The sequence below is a fragment of the Ursus americanus genome, chromosome 29 (assembly GCF_024610735.1).
Source record: "Ursus americanus isolate L20-20 chromosome 29, mUrsAme1.1.p, whole genome shotgun sequence".
Taxonomy (NCBI): Eukaryota; Metazoa; Chordata; class Mammalia; order Carnivora; family Ursidae; genus Ursus; species Ursus americanus.
In genome coordinates this window covers 5,335,859-5,352,548 of record NC_142155.1, presented here as the reverse complement: position 1 = coordinate 5,352,548, position 16,690 = coordinate 5,335,859, and positions in this window count along the sequence as shown.

Genomic DNA, 16,690 nt, shown 5'->3' with positions numbered 1-16,690 from the left:
AATCCTATAGGTAGAGGACTATGTAAAACTAGGGGGCTTAGAGTCTGGAATTAAAAATATTAGAGTCTTCCCATTCTAGAAAACATATGCTTATGTTTGCACACAGCTCATGTGCATCAAAGGATTATTATGGAAACTCACAATCTTTGTACTTATCAGAGACTTTAAGACGGTAATTTCTGAAAGTTTAAACATCATTAAAATCATGGAGTTAACTAGCAGATATTTAACTGCCTGGACCAAGAAATCAACTACTAAAGAAAAGGAAATCAAGCTTCTATCTGCTATAGTTCTTGAGCTGTCCAGGTTCACCCTTTATCACAGAAGGAAGAATTTGCCAATGCACGCAGGGAAGTGTCTGCTATAGGCAATGTAGGTCTCTGTAACTTTCAGTGACTATTCTATTGTGCTTTAATTTCATATTTCTCCATAATTCATATTCTTAGTTCAATTGCCTCCCCAAACTATGTGAACCCTATGAGCACAGAAGAATTATTGAGCATTTACTCTGTGCCAGGTACTCTGCGAGGAAGTGGAGATAAAAAAAGAAATTCTCTTTGCTATCATGTAAGCAGGCTTACAGGGGAGACAGTTTCAGTAATGACGTAATAGCACTTCTACAGCTTGTAAATTTAATAGTACAACTACTGGCCCAAAGGAGAATATAACCCCAATTTAGGGGGTTAGGAGGTGAAGATACGGCAGTCGAGTCTTGAGAATAAAAAGAAAGGAATTTAGCAGGGCTACACAGTGAGGGGGTATTGGAGACATTTCAAGCAGAATGAACATGGGAGCCTCTTTGCTTTTATGTTTGTCACTTAGTAGACCTTCTAGAGTGAAGACCTCAAACTCTGGCAATACCTATCATCCAACCAAGTGTAGGACAAGTTTTTTTTTTTTTTTTCCATAAAAATGAGTGATCTACTCTAGAGAACATTGAGAATGGTCAAGAAACAGGTTAGTGCTTCTCACTTTGTTAAACATGAGAACCACTTAGGGTCATTGTTCCTATGCATCACCCCAGTTGCTATTTCAGTAGGTGTGGAGTGGGGGCCAGAAATTTGCATTTTCAATAAGCCCTATCCCCAACTCCAAAACCCCATTGTGACTCTAATGTAGGGGGTCCACAGAGTGCAGAGATGCAGGTGGAAAAGAATTAGTGGACACTTTGGAGATACTTACATCCTGGTTCTTATCAACTACCTACAGCTCACCGAATATACCTCAAGGTGCACCCCGTCAGCCATCAAAAACTTTTTAATCAACCTTAACCTCTGCTGCTCAGACCTGGTAAGTTAATTTTCTGGCAAGTATGATGAGAGGAAAATAAATCTGCCTCCTGAGACTTAACAGGTCTTCTTGATTTTTTTTAAGTATTAGCATGTTTTTCAAGTGCTGTGAAGCTGAAAAGTGCTAAAAAAGCTCCAAGATTAGTCATTTCTCTTAAAAAAAAAAAGTTTCCAGTGGCACAATACTTACCTTGAAAGATGAAAATTTCCACCTAAGGCATTTTTTTTCTATATTTTGTAATCATAGTTGAGAATTTATGCCAACTCTACCTTTTTTAGCTATTCAATGAAACCTTTCTAAACTGAGTTGAAAATAATTCCATCATGCCTTTAACACCCACTTGCTCTAATTTAACTCCATTTGTCTCTCCCTTACTTACTCTTTATTTTCTTGAGCATTCCAGCTGTTAACATTAAATCTAATTTTTGAATGTCAGCCCATGTCAAAGCAAGCCTTAATCCTTTTAACGTTAACCTATCACCAGCTCAAAGCTGCTTTATATCATGAGACATAGCTGTGTTTCCAACCCTGTGGGCATAGAGCGTGATTATACACACACACACACACACACACACACGCTAGAGCTTCCCTATAACACTACTTTGGTGTAGTCTGGAATTTTATGTGGGGTGGGTAGGGATTGAACCCCATCCAAAGTGCTTTGATTACACAAATAGAAAAGGCTTTGTTACAAGGTAGTAGTGCTGCAGAAGTATTGGAAAGAATGTTGGCTGTCATCTAGTCCTACACCTTTATATTTTTTTGTCTAAAAAAGAGTAGACCGTCACGGATAAAGCATATAGTTAATAACAGAGGTATTGAAACCAGAACCAGACAAGAAACCTTAAGATCCATAGCGTAACACTTTATTAATAGACTTAAATGTCATTGTCATTTACTTCTCTCTCTCTCTGTCTCATGAAATGCAATTAAAAAACATTATTCTTATTCCTCCCATTTAGACAATTTTTGAGGTGCAAGAAAGTCAACCGTGTCTTGAAAGTTTGGCATAGATTTTTCTCCTATGCTTTCCGACCAGATATACTTCACATTTAGAAAACTGGTCAATGAAACAGGCCGTTGTCCTTGGCTAAGCCCCATGGGGAAGGAACTTACAGTAAGGTACAGGTGCCTTGTTTCGTTATCCTACTGGAACATTGAGCTTTGTTACAGTAATATACAATAAAGACTTCTCTTTATGAGGAAGATCACCAAATGAAAATAACTACCATTGCCATTTTATTTTTATGGCTCTTGGTGCAATATAATTGGAACTTGAGTAAGAGATTGTATCTTAATTAAATGAAAGAGATGATAAATGTACTTTTAAATGAGGGTGAGTAGACATAAACTACAGAAGTTAAATGTCCAGTTAAATATTCACATTAAAAAGCCAATAGTAAAGGATAAAGAAAACCGTCTTCTATTCATATTACATACCTTTGCAGTGAGGTTAACAGTCACAGTATTTTCCCTAGAGAAACTCACGGCAGCCTAGGAGGGGAAGAACAATACCCAAAATGTTAACTGTAAGTCCTACAAGAAAATTCAGTTCAAAGTCCTATGAGACCTTAAGGGGGGGAGTAATTAATTTTGTTTTGGAAGTTGGAAAAGGCTTCAGGGAGAGTATAATGTTTGAAACAAGTGCAAGCTCAATAAAAAAATGCCAAGCAGATGTTTTTTAAAGGTATAAATACAGCAGCATGATATTTTTTTAATGAACATTAAAAAGGCTCTTTTATTAAGCATAATTAAAGTAATGATTTCTATGGAATAAACTTTCCACGTCCCATCTCTCCGACTGAGATAATAATGCCTGCCTTTTATTTTTATTTTTTTTTTACTATTAAGTCTTTTCATTTAGTCTGGTTTATATGGTTCACGATTTTTTTTTTTTACATCACTTATTTGGACAGGAGCTTCTTGAAAAAGTCTGTCTACATTTTCCTCTAGAAGAATCGCTTTATATTCTTTTATATAATTCATTCTTCTCTCTCCCTTTCCTATTTATTTTATTCTTTTTTTAAATAATATTTCAGTACTCAGGTTATCAAGAACTGGGAACAATGATATATATTAATATTTTTATATTTTACCTTGTGATAAATTTAGAAACAAAATCCTAACCTCCTAGACCTAGATAATGGTTGTTGGATCAATTAACATTTAAAATATTGTCCAAGGTTTGTTGCAGGACTCTCACTGACAGAGTCTGAGAGAAAGGTTCATGATTTGAGATCCCGACAAGGAAGGAGTTAAAGGGAAGAAAATCTTGGAGGATTAGATTGAACTCAAGGGATTTGGAAACTAGGCAGACGATCTGAAGATGAAAGGAAAGGTTTGATTCTGTGCTGCATTACAAGTTTTGAAGGAAATTACAGTGTAATTTTGTTCAGCTATAGATAAGGATCCACAGCCTAAATTAGCAAAGTTCTTATAACTTATCTTTTAAAATCATCATTAAAAAGTATTTCTGAAACTGTGTCAATTGTGAGCAATCACCCTCGAGGTACATGTGTAATATGAAAACCTAAGAAAGAAAAGCCGTAGCAAACAGTGCATATTCAACATAATTTGCAAAGGGGGGGGCATCTAAAAGATATGTCATTGCATCGTACCTTTTCTCCAGGTAGGGGAGAAAGGAAAGGGGCAAAGAAAGCACTGTCATGCCTTATTTGCACACCTCACAAAAGCATCGCAAAAGTACAAAAGTACCAGTCAATCTTGTGCTTTTAAGGGAGTTGGTACAGCCTTGGATTCTCTCACCCCGCCCCTGAGGGGAAGGCCACATTTAACCAGGCCCCAAAGAGCAACACCTTGGACCCCCTATTGCCCATTTGTTAGATTTGACCCCAACTCCGTCACAAGTAATACTCTCAATCTAGGTTTCAATGCATTTGGCGTGTTGGCCAAACCAGTTAAGGTAATTGCTGTTCACGGTTAGGGTTTCTGGTAACAGCCTGCCTTTCTGCAAAAACAGCATGTTCTTTCCTGCCTTGCCAGGTAAATACCTGATTGGTCTGATTTCCAGCTGAATTCCTATTTCCCACAGGGATGTGCTTATAGAAAGTTAGAGTGGCCCTTTGGTTAAAAAAAAAAAACAAAAAAACAAAAAAACAAAAAAACAAAAAAAACAAAAAAAACAAAACCTAAAAACAACACAAAAACCCAAAAAACCCCCATCAAACAGACAAGCCACCATGAACTCAACACACACACTCACCTCCGTGTTCCTGCAGAAGCTCTCTCAAACAACACTAACAGTGGTAGAAAAAGGAGAAGGCAGTGAAACCTGGGTGGTTGTTGGGTGTGTGGTAACTGCTGCAGCAGATCCAAGAAAGCTAGACCATCAGTGGAGAAGTTGAAAAGCACGCTAATTCGCATCGCAGAATCTGCAAAGACCCTAGTAATTCTGGTGTCTGACGGAAGGTGGAGCTAAAAAAAAAAAAAAAAAAAGATGGGTTGACAGTCTAAGGCTTCACCTCCACTCCCTTCTATAACCCCAATAAAATCATAGTTTAGGTTTTGCTTGATTCAAGAAATGGAAAAAACATGGATTTTCGTTTGTTTGGGTTGTGTGTGTGTGTGTGTGTGTGTGTGTGTGTGTGTGTGTTTTGTTTGCATACTTAGAATCTTTACCTGGGTAGTGTAAACATGTTTTGCTATTATGAATAGTGTGTTCTCAAGTTTTCAGTGTTCTAGCAGTTTGTTGCTGGTATACAAAAATGCCACTGGCTTTTGGTTATTGATCTTATAACTGGTAACTTGGCTAAAATCTATGATTAATTATAATACTTTGGGTAGATTCCTTTGGGTTTTCCATACTAACAATTTTATCTCTGAGTAATGAAAACTGACTTTTTTTCCAATCTTTAGCGATTTTTTCTTTTTTTTTCCCCCTAGTGCCTGAACTATGAAATTTAGTCCAAAGTTGAATAAAAATAATTATATTGGGAATAACTATAATGGTTCACCAGTGATAATAATGTTTGCTATAACTTTTCTATATACACTGTGTTCAGGTTAAAGAAATTCCTTTTCATGCCTTACCCACTAAAAATTTGTATCAAAAATGATTATTAAAGGTTATTAACTGCTTATTCTTCATTTATTGAAATTACATAAATTTTCTTTTATATGTTAATGTAATACATTACTTAACAGATATTCTAACATTAAATCAACTTGTTTTCCTAGAATATAGCCAACTCAGTGATGACAGATTATCTTTTTATGCATTGCTAAATTTGCACTTTTTTTTTAGAAACTTTTTTTGCTCCTGCATTAATAAAAGATTGGCCTTTTTCCCCCTCTTCTTTTATTTTATTTTTTGATAACAAAATAAATTAGAAATTGGCAAGTCTTCCTTTTATTAATTTGAAGTTTAGGTTTGGAGTTATCTCTGTTTTGAATATTTTGTTGAACTCTCCTATAAAATCACCCAGTCTTGTTATTTTCTTTGAGAGAAAATTCTGAACTAGTAATCATTCTGATTTTTATTTCCAGAACAATCTTGAGTCAGTTTTGGTGACTTTTAAAAGTATTTTATTAATTTCACCTGATTTTTCTATTGTATTAGAGTTATTTATATTTTATTTCCATCTCTGCTACCTTTTTAGTTATGCCCTTTTCAATTGCTAATATTTTGTGCCCTTTTGTTTCCCTAACCAATCTTACTTGAGGTTTGTCGGCTTCATTAGTTTTTTTGCCTTTCTTTTTTTCCTCAAAAAAACACTTGGTTTTGTCAATCCTCTCCTATCTTTTTTTACTTCCTACTTTTCCATTCTTAATTTAGTCCTTCTATGTTTTCTGGGTTTATTTTGCTCATTTTCTAATGTCTTGAATGCGTACGCAATTGACTTTGAGTTTTGCTTTTTTTTCCCTCCTAATAATTTAAGCATTTTAGGCTTTAAATTTCCCTCTAAAAACTTGTAGCTACAAGGACACCTTAGTGGCTCAGCCAGTTAAGCATCTGCCTTCAGCTCAGGTCCGGATCCCAGAAGCCTGCATCTGAGTCCTGCATCTGGCTCCCTGCTCAGTGGGGAACCTGCTTCTCCCTCTGTCTGCTGCTCCCCCTACTTGTGCTCTCTCTCTCTCTGACAAATAAAAAAAAAAACAAAAAACAAACTTCTGGCTACATTTCAGAAGTCTTGAAGCTTAGGGGTGCCTGGGTGGCACAGTCGTTAAGCAGCTGCCTTCACGCTCAGGGCATGATCCCGGCGTTATGGGATCGAGCCCCACATCAGGCTCTTCCGCTATGAGCCTGCTTCTTCCTCTCCCACTCCCCCTGCTTGTGTTCCCTCTCTCACTGGCTGTCTCTATCTCTGTCGAATAAATAAATAAAATCTTAAAAAAAAAAAAGTCTTGAAGCTTAGTATTTTTATTAATGTACAGCTGCTTCTGTTGTTATGTTGCTGACTTTGGTTGCTTATTTCCTGATGTGTTAATCTCTTAACCTCATGTGTCAATTTTTTATGCTATTTCCTGTTATGGATTTCTATCTGGGGGAATTCTTTGAGGCCTGCATTTAAAGTGCATTTCTCCATAAATGTAGCATCTGAAGTTACAACCTTGATCCCTTTAAACTAAATTTTCGGTTTGTTTCCAGACAGTATAAGTTTCAGGGCAAACCCATGTAAATATGACTTGTGGCTAAGAAATCTCAAAGGGGACTTTTTTTCTTTATTTCTCCTCTATCCAGAGAAAAGGTTGAGACAAACATCTTTCCTTCTGTAGGTTGCATTTGTTTTCTGATTTTGCTTTTGTTGCTCTCCAAGTGGTTTTGATTTGATGCTAGTATCTCTGATCCCACCTTCCACTCTGCTCTGGATCCTCGTTTTGGCTTCTGTTCCACCAAACACATGGCCAATTAAAAAGTTCGATGAGGCTATTAGAATGAGCAGATACCCTCAGGGATGAGGCCAGCTCCAGCGCTCACCTAATCCTCATGGCCTCACATTTGCTCATTGTTTGTCTCCTCTGTTTCTATTTCTTAACTTCCAGCTCAGCTCAGCTGTGCTCTGAGACAGATTTTTAAAAATATATTACTTTGTATTATTTTTCTTGTTTCTGAAGGGATTTCTCTGCATATGTAGTCTGCCATACTTCTGGAAAGGGAAGACCAAATTTGTGACACTTTCTGTTGTAATTTATAGAAAACTCAGATCAGTTTGCCTTAAAGAGACATAGATAAAAACTCCAGAAATATGGTGACTTTGTTTCGTTTGAGTCAGCATATAAATTATATCCTTAAAGCCGTAGATTATTTGTCTCTTCACTCTGCCTTTCATGATGTCCGCTTCAATCCAAAGCTGTCTCCCTGACACAGTCACAAAATGGCTGCCAGCTACTTTCAGAGCTACACATTTCACTATCCACATTCAGATAGGAAGAGCCAGTCCCTTCTCTAACCATCAGATGAGTTTCCTGAACTATTCCCAGTGAAACTCAGTGAAAACACTGAACCACATTTTATAGCCAAAGAAATGTCATGCTCAGACTGTCTTCGTTACTGGAAACACTTACACCTGTCCCTCGTTTATGACTAATTCCTTCCTGAAACCCCTGACATTAAGTGAAAAGTCATTAAGTGGAAAACCAATTTCCATTAATTTTAAAAGAAAAGTTGTGATGCATTTTATCCCAATTCCCAATAACAACTGAACAAGGCACGTAACTTCACATAATTTTTAAAAATCCAGTAATTTGAAAGTAAATACTAAATTTATATATAAAATAGGGTGTAATAAGTGTTTATCCTTTACCATTTTCTCCAATTGTCCAATCTTTTGGGACTCAGTTGATCTTGCACTCCAAAAGCACTTAAAAGTTATATCCTAGAAAAACACTTTTAGGATAAAGTTAAAACTAAGCAAAAGAATGCTTTGAAACACATGGAAATAGTGCATGTTCACAACAGACTAAGAGATGTTGAAGCTGCAAACCCTTTATCCCCTTCATTTGGCATACATAAGCAAAGTCAATTGTTTGGGGTTTATCTAAACATTGCACGCAATTCAAATTACATCCATATGATATTGTCTGACTAGAAAAATGTGTTGAGTACATTGATGAGCATGTCTTCTCCTGAACGATAATCTTGAAAATATTATGTATATTATTTTATTTTTAGTGTGTTTTAGGATAAAAAGGAAAAGCCTCATGTAGGTAAAAGGAATTGTCTGAAAATGGTTTGACTTTTTAAAAACTATATATACTATTCTAGCACAAAGCAGAACATTTTATATAAGGTAGGTCTGTACTGTGGCGAAGGAGATGGGTTTATGCTGACTCAGACTGATCAGGGCTTGTCCTTGGGAATCAGTCTCTGCCAAGCTCCATGCTATACACAAAGGGTGAGGAAGAGAATGAATATCAATGAGATAATCACAATGCCTTTTCAGCCAGCTTTATTGCAGCGTTCCTCTAAATCATATTTAATCTACACTGAGATCCCACTCACATAAATGATGGGACATTTAATTTTCATAATCATTGGGGTTTCCACCCTCTCTATGATTCAGAAAGCCGGGCGAGGTGCTGGTTAGTCATGGTGGTCGCCAGTGTTGATGCTGCTCCTTCTCCTTATTGATGCCATCAAGCATTAACTTTCAACATTAATCAAGCATTCATCTCTGGGTGGACTCAGGGGTGAGCCCATCAGCCATTTATTCCACCAGTGCTAGACTTTGCCTTCTGCTCACCAGGGCACAATATATAATGCCCAGCTTTGGTGTCTCACTTCTGCTGTTTCCCACTTTTTTCTGCTTTGTCTTCTTTCCTGTTCTAAAACTCTGCTTCCCATTTTCTTGCTTTCTAAGAAAATAATTTCATTGCTATGATTCACTTACCACACTATTCACCCATTCAAAGCTTAGAATTCAATGGTTTTCATTATATACACAGTTGTTGAGTAATCAGCACAATCAATTTTAGAATGTCTTTATCATCCCCCAAAGAAATCACCTACCCATTATCAGTCATTCCCCATTTTTCTCCAGCTCCCCTAATCCCTGAAGCCCTAGACAATTACTGATCTATCTTCTGTATGCAGAGATTTTCCTATTCTGGACATTTCATATAAATGAAGACATAAAAAAATGTGGTCTTTTGCATCTGGCTTCTTCCACTTAGCATACTGATTTGCATTTCATTCATGCTATAGTATATATTAGTAGATAATTCCTTTTTATGGTTGAGTAATATTCCATTACATTATTAATTCACTAGTTGATGGACGTTTGAGTTCTCAGTTTGGGGCTATTATGAATAATGCTGATATAAACTCTTGCAAACTGCCTTTGTGTGGACTATGATTTTATTTGTTGGCTAAATTCCTAGGAGTAGGATTACTAAGTCATATGTTAACTTTAATTTTTAAAGAAACAGCTATACAGTTTTCCAAGGAATTGTACTATTTTATATTCTGACCATCAATGTTATGAGGGTTCCAGTTTCTCCACATCCTTACCAACACTTGTTACTGTCTATCTTTTGAGTGATAGCCCTTCTTTTAAGTGTGTAGTGATATGAATTATATTTTTAAAAATGTAATTAGGGGCGCCTGGGTGGCACAGCGGTTAAGCGTCTGCCTTTGGCTCAGGGCATGATCCCGGCATTATGGGATCGAGCCCCACGTCAGGCTCCTCTGCTATGAGCCTGCTTCTTCCTCTCCCACTCCCCCTGCTTGTGTTCCCTCTCTCGCTGGCTATCTCTATCTCTGTCAAATAAATAAAATCTTTAAAAAAAATGTAATTAGTCAGCTATATTTAAAACTTAGGGGAAAATCTAGGCATCTGCTCTTTTTGGAAATATTCAGATGTTCTAGCAACACTAGGTCTCAGCACTGTAAGGCAGTGTTTGGCTGAAGCTGTGTAATTGGCATTCTCTTTATTCTGGAGCACTTTCCAGTTTTTTTGCAGTTACTTTTTATTTTATGAGGCTGACACTGAGGGTAAGTGTCCATTCTCATTTTTCTTGTAATTGTGCTACTGTTTTTCTGGAGGTAAGAAATGTTTTATGTCCTGTGTCACTAGCAAAAGCAGAAAATGAGATAGAGACTTGGAAGGCAATATAATTAAAGTAGGAGAGAGCAGAGTTCTTTGTTGAATTAAAGACAACTCTTGTTTATAAAAAATCAAAATGGATTAAAGATCTAAATGTGAGACTTGAAATCATAAAAATCCTAGAGGAGAACACAGGCAGTAACCTCTTTGATATCAACCATAACAGCCTCTTTCTAGATATGTCTCCTGAAGCAAGAGAAACAAAAGCAAAAATAAACTATCGGGACTTTATAAAAAAAAAATCTTCTGCACAGTGAAGGAAACAATCAAAAAAACTAAAAGGCAACTTTCAGAATGTGAGAAGATATTTGCAAATGACATAACTGATGAAGGGTTAATATCCAAAATCTAAAAATAACTTATCAAACTCAATGCCCAAAAAACAAATAATCCAGTTAAAAATGGGCTGAAGACCTGAATAGACATTTTTCCAAAGAAGACATACAGATGGCCAACAGACACATGAAGAGATGCTCAACATCACTGATCATCAGGGAAATGCAAATCAAAACTACAATGAGCTATCACCTCACATGGGTTAGAATGGCTAAAATCAACAACACGAGAAATTGGTGAGGATGTGGAGAAAGGGGAACCCTCCTGCACTGTTGGTGGGAACGCAAACTGGTGTAGTCCTTGTGGAAAATAGTATGGAGATTCCTCAAAAAGTTAAAAATAGAACTACCCTATGACCCAGCAATTGCACTACTAGGTATTTGCACTACTAGGTATTTACCCAAAGAATATAAAAATACCAATTCAAAGGGATCCATGCTTCCCAATGTTTTATAGCAGTATTATCTACAATAGCCAAATCAGTGAAACAGTCCAAGTGTCCATAGACTGATGAATGGATAAAGATGAGGTGTACACACACACACACACACACACACACACACACACACACACGCAGAGGAATATTACTCAGCCATAAAAAAGAATGAAATCTTTCCTGTTAGAGAGTATTATGCTAAGTGAAATACGTCAGAAAGACAAATACCATATGATTTCACTCACGTGGAATTTAAGAAACAAAATAAAGGGGCGAAGGGAAAAAAAGAGGCAAACCAAGAAACAGACTCTTAAATATAGAGAACAAACTGATGATTACCAGAATGAAGATGGGGGAATGGGTTAAATAGGTAATGGGGATTAAGGAGTGTACTTGTGATGAGCACTGGGTATTGAATGGAAGTGCTGAATCACTATGTTGTATACCTGAAACTAATAGTACACTGTATGTTAACTAACTGAAATTCAAATAAAAACTTAAAAGGCTTCTCTTACATGTTTACAATATGCAAAGTATGTCTTTGTCAAAAGAATGCAATTTAAAAAATTATGAACAAACCATACAAAGACAATGTATAATGCAAATTTTAATGAACTGAGAAAAACAATAGAAATTTCAGTGGAGTCCTATTTTGAATCAAATAAGTAATGCTACCATGAAAGGTTATCTATCAATACAAATGTAAAAGAACTTATAAATTTTAAAATACATGTTTTGATTATCTTAATTTTAGGAAAACTGTTTCTTTGGCAAGCAATAAGTATACTTTAAAATTGGTTTTCAGAATTGGACATTATAAGAATTACCCAGTTATAGAGCTGAAGATCCAATTCCAAACAGGATTCTCTCCTTCAAGCGTTTTGAAGATTAAAGTTGTTCACTTCGTCTCTCACAATTAATACTGATAGAATGAATGAAGAGTTATCAAATAAAATCATATAGCAGGATCATATACTGAATGCTAAATATGATGGTGTTGGAAAATTAGATTTCTTTAAATGTCTGGAGAGTAGTCACTCTAAATATAAAACCAAACTATGTTTGGAAGTAACTACATTTGGGTACATCTGTTCTCCATTATGCAATGGAATAAAACTAAATATTGTTCCCAATTAAGGGATTTAAGGCCAAATTCTGGACTGTCCATTTCAAAGAGAAATGCAAGACTTAATACATCTTACTTAGAAAAAAAGTTAGTTTTAGAATTCTAAAATTCTAAAGAATTAGAATTAGAAATTTTTAAATTTTTTTGTTTTGAATTTCATCTATAACCCAAAATACCATTATCTGTTTAGATTTTGTAGTGTACTTCTAATATAATAAAAGTTAAATGTTGATTCTATTTCAGGAAGTTAATATTCTTGTCCTTAGGGTGCTGCACACACATTACCTACTTGGATTTTTTGACTTTTGTTTTTGAACACCTGTGTAAAAGAAAGTGTTCAGGGATTCTTCAGCTTTCTTCCTGATCCAACCCAGATTATCAGGGTGGGAGGATGCATAGAAACCATGAGCAGATGCTCAAAAATAGAGACTCTTCATTTGTTGAAGATAAGAGCACAGAATGGACTAGCAGGAAACAGGTACTCAGCTCATGGAGAAGGGGAGACCCACAAATTTATTTTGGTCTGTAGGGTGGAACTCCAGTTTGAGGCTGGTGAAGTAGGTAAATAAGGGTGGCAAGAGAAAAAGTCTTGACTTGTGTTTGCTTGTTGGTTGTATCTCATGGGCTGCAGAAACTCAGTACGGGCATTGCACTGACCATCTTAAATACTTAAGTCTATAGCAGCCCTTCTCCTGGGCAAGCACCTAGAACTCTGCTTTTGGGGGGCTGGGGCAAAACCTACTTAGAGCAGAGAGGTAAAATGCTTCCTGGTTTCAGTACAGCTAGTTGCATATCTGTGTTTACAAGGGAAAGATCCCTGCCTCTGACCCCTGCAGCAATTGGCCTGAGCTCTCAAATATATATTTTGATCACCCCTTTTATCTTGGCATGAAGAGCTGGAACTGGCATTTATTAATCATGAAGTTATTCATTCTGCTTTAAATCCAATGACGGCACCCAACTCTATAACCTCCTATGGCAGTGGGTATCACAGGTTGGCTAAATGTGGTACAAAGCAATAGTTTCTTCGACTTGCTCTAAATTTATCAGCCATTAATTCCACCAGATGACATTTCATTCTTCAGTGACATTATAGAACATTCAGTTCTTTGGCTGAGAGTACAAACAAAACCCTCTGTCAGGCTCTCAGACGCTAAATAATCACCACTTGCCATTTTCCCTTTAAATATGTTAGCCTAGTTTGATTGACTTGGAGAAAATCTTCAACTCTTCTAATTTGCCATGATTGTATTCAAAGTTTATTCTCCTCTCCCAGTCTTTCTTGGGCATCGATTCAAATGTCTATTTATTATTAGGTATATATGTGAGGTAGCCTGTTTGGTAGAACTGGTATCAATTTGTGTGAAGAGTACACTGAGGGCTTCTGATGATGATGACTCACAATAAATTGTCTGTGGCCAGCACTTTAGGGAGTAGGTGACAGGACGCATTCATGATTTTAAAACAGTTGAATTGGTTCCATGCCTGCCACCACCTCTCTCCCCTGCCAGTTCTTCCACTCACTCTGATTTATGAAATTCCTCTATCGAGGCTCAGTGCCTTTGATCCCTATTCCAATGAAAACTCCTTGAGAGAGAGAGGTATTATTAAAGCTACTGTCAGCCATTTTCTCCTGGGCACAAATTGTCATGATGTATGATACCTCTTTTCCTTTAAACCAGTCATTTTCAAATCACGTCCTGTAGAAACCTGGAGTCCCAAGGGTATCGTAGGGATCGTTGCAGGATAAGGAGATCAGATAGGCTTGACTTCAACAGCCACTCTGCTTACCTGCTAGAGATATTTAGCTTCTGTGTAGATTTCATGTGATAAGAAAATTTTATATTACTATTATGACATCTGTTTTAGACTCTGAGGTTAAATCCTTAGCATGAGCCAGGAATGAGCCTCCATTATTTTTGTCATTTACCCTTAGTTGATGCTATCTTATTCTACCTTCTCCCATGTGGCTCTTGCTCTTGATTAGGACACTCTTCCAGCACTCACTGTTGCTTCCATCTCCCAGATTATAATCCAGAGCCACTCTCTTGCCTCCTACATGATTCTCATCTTTGCTGTACTAGGGGGGGGGAAAAAAAAGGCAATAAGACTAGGAAGAGAAAGAACAGCTATGAACATGCTTCCACTACTTCATGCCTTCCCAAAATAGAATACACACACACACACACGTGAATATCACTATCTTAAGAGCTTTGGAATGGATTCCTCCAAAAGAGGAAAATAGCTATTTCACCCTAAAGTCAAACACATTGAGAGCCTGGATAGTTGGAACTATAAAACAAAACAAAACAACAACAACAACAACAAACAACTAAAGTCACTTGCTATTAGGAAATGTGCAAAAAGTAACCTCTAGAAATAATAGAAAGTGGGCATACATTAGAACGATTCAGATTAATCTCTTCACTTTCTATTTTGATTATATTATTGACTGACAGAGGGCAGCTAGTATTTTAGATTTGAAGGCATTGGGAAAAGGTCATATAAAAAGATCTAAAAACTTAATACTACAAAATTCCACAAAATTGAAATCTTCTGAACAGTAAAAATAATAAAACTAAGTATAAAATAATTAGCAAAACTAAAATTTAGAAGGAATAAATGAACTGGCAAAAATTTTCATAAAATTTGACTAAGGACTATACAGTCAAGTTATAAACAATAGAAACCAATTCTGGTTAACAACTTTATTTTTAAAAATTGGAATTAAGTTTTATGATGCAGCTTGTAAAACTAAGCTGGAAAACAGGGGAAGTGTGTAAATATGGGTAACAGAAACTCTAAAGGCTGAGCAATCTTCTCAGAAGCCGTGAGACTCCTAACATAGCTTTCATCATTTTCTATTTTTGTTTCATTCTTAAAATTCAAATTGCAGGGGCCATATAATTGGCCAGAGAATGAGGGACATCTGGGATGCCCCACCAGTATAGCCTGCAGAAGAAGGGTAGTTCCCAGAGGAAAATCCAGGTATGAAAGAGAAAGGACTCTGCAGGCCAAAGGAGCAGATGCCCACCATAGAGCTCACTCAGTTTCAGAAAAACAGAGGGGTAAATAATCAATAAATGGACAGAGGCTATGAATTATAATTCCTAGAAGATGCAATGTAAAGCAATATAGGTGAAGAAAACACTCAATCTTATAAAAAAATAAAATACCAAGTAAAACATTACTTTTTTTAAACATTAAGAGAAGAGCAGCCCTCAAAAGTGAAGCATAAAATTACTGTATAATCCCTCAATTCTACTTCTCTATATATATTCAAAAGAATTGAAAGTTAAGAACTTAGCACTGTACACCAGTGTTCAAAGCAGCATTATTCCCAATAGCCAAAAGGTGGAAGCAACCCAAATGCTTGACAGATGGAGGAATAAACACAATGTGGTATGTAACTACAATGGAATATTATGTAGCCTTGAAAAGGTATGAAATTCTGATACAAGCTACAATAGGGATGAACCTTAAACATTTTGCTGAGTGAAATAAGCCAAACATGAAAGAACAAATATGGCATGATTCCACTTAAATGAGGTACCTAGATTAGGTCTCATAGACACAGAAAGTAGAATACAAGTTACCAGGGACTGGGAGGAGGGAAGAATGAGAAATTGTTTAACAGGTACAGAGTTGCTATGTAGGATGATTTTTTTAAAAGTTCTGGAAATGGATAGTGGTGATGGTTGTACAGTATTATGAATGTACTTAATACCACTTAGTACTTTAGTTGTACACTTAAAATTTACCCTTTCAACCATTTTTTTTTATATTACACGTATTTGACCACAGTCTTTTAAAAAATGAATAGCTGCTTAGAATAATGTTGTGTTTAGGGGCGCCTGGGTGGCACAGTCATTAAGCAGCTGCCTTCAGCTCAGGGCGTGATCCTGGTGTTATGGGATCGAGCCCCACATCAGGCTCCTCCGCTGGGAGCCTGCTTCTTCCTCTCCCACTCCCCCTGCTTGTGTTCCCTCTCTCGCTGGCTGTCTCCATCTCTGTCAAATAAATAAAATCTTTTAAAAAAAATTAAAAAAAAAAGAATAATGTGTTTAACTAGTACACTTATACTGAGGGTGGGAATGCAAATTTATACAACCCATTTTGGAAAGTAATATGATAATTTTTATCAGGAAACTCCAGTGTTCCTATCTTTTGACTTAGCTATCCTATTCCTGAAGATACTGTCTTAAAGTAGTGAAAAGCTATTTGCATGAAGATAAATGATAGCAGTTTCAAAAAATAATAGGTTAACAAACCTAAATGTGCAAAAAGGGAACTATGTCACACTAACTCAATGAAACATTATGTAATCATTAAAAATTATGATTGAGATAGTATTTGATATATTAACAAGATTACAAGATGGCATATGTTATGAATATAATTTTGTTAAAATATTCGCGTCAACAACATGCAGGAGTG